We start from the raw sequence: 2,797 nt of genomic DNA, 5'->3' as shown, positions 1-2,797 counted from the left end.
CAATCAATCAATTAATCCGTCCGTCATCAAGTGACTTAAATTAAAGTACTGCTTTCCTACCTCTGAATTCTCCTGCTTTAAATGGTTCTGTTCAGAGTCAAATAGAATAGAACTTTATTAATCTCCATGGGCAGATTGACTTTCTGAACACCCCACACAGACACAAACTGGAGGGGCCTGAGGGCACAATGGCAGGAGGTTGCATCCAATTTGAACTCTGACAGCTCTCCTGGTTCCGACTGTCTTTTTGTCAGACTTTTGTGCTTTTGAAATAAAAGTAAGGATTAGATTCAATTTAAGAAACTAATTATAAATGGGCTAAAACCTTGAACAGTAAAATGTATTCACTGAAGAAACTTGAAATGGATATGTTTAGCGATATTCCATATTTTTCTTTTTTTTATAATTACCTGAAAATGACCAAATCTCAAAAAAATCCTACCAACAAACATGATGTGTGCATATAAAGCTTAGTAAATCATCCTCTGTGCCATAGACTCAACTGTTGATATTGACTTTTTAATATATGATATGATGATTGCTAATAATTGCTATAGAAACATACTCCAAATATCAAAAAGGAAAATTGCATTTTGATAGAATTAACTAATCAGTTTTATTTATTTGTATTTATTATAGATTAAACCATGTACATCATTAAACATAAATGTTACCATTTGATGTATTGGACTATTGTATTGTTCTATTACAATGTTACAACGTAACTATTTCACTTAGCAGACGCGTTTGTAGGGAGTAGCAGTAGTCAATGCGTGATATCATGAGAGCCTGTACCAGCAGTTGTGTTGCATGCTCTGAAAGATAGGGTCTAATCTTCCTGATGTTGCACAGGGCAAACTGACATTCCCGAGCAATCAAGGCTACTCTCACATTCAGTTTGTCCAAGCTGGATATTGATCTGTGGTTGCATTGAGGGACTGGCTGGGATGACAAGGAGCTCAGTGTTTGATAGGTTGAGATGAAGGTTGAACTACTGTATTGGGGTAGACGGTAGCTCTGTCAGGACTTGGCTTGGGAATCAGAGGGTGGCCGGTTCAAGTCCCAGTATGGACCAAGTATGGAACTGGGGTTAATAGCTGGAGAGGTGCCAGTTCCCTTCCTGGGCACTGTCAAGGTGTCCTTGAGCAAGGCATCGAATCCCCCAACTGCAGGCTAATGGCTAATGTGCAGCCATTAGTGCATGTCCATAGGGTCCTGTGCATGTCTGTATTTCAGGTCTTTGTGTGTGTAGCATGTTTGTAAAAACAGAGAAAAAAAGAAGGAATTTTGGGGATAAATAAATTATGTTTTATTGTACCAGAGTAAGCTTGAAGCTAATTTTCATCTGCAGTCCCTTGGCAGGTCCCAATTAAAACATCACATGTTTTAGGGTACTACTTTTTTTTCCTATCTGGATGTAATTGCAGTGCACAAACGCTAACAGTGACTTTACAATTCACTATAAATGAACCAAAAAAGCTTAAAACCCCACAATTATGCATTTCTGTGTGTTGCTTTGCATTGAAATGTAGGTCACATTTTGATAGAGTACAACAATCACACAACATTCTGAGCCTGTAATTACAATTTAAAAGCCATCTGCACTGAGAACCAAATTGATTGATGGTAATCTTACTCTTGATATAATCTCCTGTTTTGAGAGAGAATGAGAATGACAGAGTGACAGAGAGTGAGAGAGTTAGAGTGTTAATCCAAACCCAGGCACCGACCCCTCTGCTTCCATCATAAACCAGCACTATAAACTTAACTGTACGCCAACGCTTAATCCAATCCATATGGCATCAGATTTATCTGCAGGTAAATCAGTGCCCGGGATAAGTATCTGCTGGCTAGATTAATAGAGTGCAGAGGAAAGTAAAAAAAGGAGATGAGGAAATGTTTTAGGGCCACACTCGAGAGACCCAAGGCAGCGCTGTGTGTGTTAGTGTGTGTGTGTGTGTGTGTGAGGATGAGGGAGATGCTCTGGAAATATTTTAAAGCCACACTTAGAGCCCCCAGTATATCCTGATCCCAAATGATGCTGTTAAGATTTAAATTAAACGAGGGTTGGGTGAGCTAGGTGTCTGTGATAAAATCCCTCGGATATATTGGCAGTGATACAGCCCGGTGTGTGATGCAGGTCACTACTTGGAATGGCTGCTTTTTAAAATTTAAAGTGCAATTCTCTGTTGCCGTAATTGTTTGGATGCATATGGGTGGCAATCAGTGGTTTGGTGTATCAATAAAACACCAAGCGACCCATAAGGGTGCAAGGACGGTTGTCTGCCTGGGAGAGAGTGTGTGTGTGGTTGTGTGCGTGTGAGCGCACGAGAAGGAGCAAAACTGAGACTGTGTGGTCTCAGAGGGCTATGCCACTGCGACAGTGTCAGGGTTATGGATAGCCAGGTCCAGTACTTTTCTTTGTGTGTGTGTGTGTGCCTGTGTGTAGGTGTGTGTGTGTGTGTGTGTGTGTGTGTTTGGAGGCAGACTCCCCAGAGAGACTGTAATTACCAGGGTGGTAAATCACGCTACATCCAGGACACACTCACAAATTTAGACCAGTGCTCACTGCCTGTGTGGTTTGTATTTGCAGTCATTAGTATTCAACCACATTAAAATGAATTTATAACTGCATTTCCTTGCAAACCCTTTATGATGCCATTATAAACATACTAATTTTATTGCTTAACGAAGAGGAAGCTTTAGGGAAACTGCACTTGATGGGGAAACAGGTGTCTCTTGTAATGGTAATGGATTTGTTGTTGGAGTAAAGAGAGACCAGGGTGGGGTTTTCCTG

The sequence above is a fragment of the Semicossyphus pulcher genome, unplaced genomic scaffold, assembly GCF_022749685.1.
Source record: "Semicossyphus pulcher isolate SPU_LCO1_2020_fin unplaced genomic scaffold, fSemPul1.0.p SCAF_4, whole genome shotgun sequence".
NCBI classification, from domain to species: Eukaryota; Metazoa; Chordata; class Actinopteri; order Labriformes; family Labridae; genus Semicossyphus; species Semicossyphus pulcher.
This window is presented reverse-complemented; position numbering follows the sequence as displayed.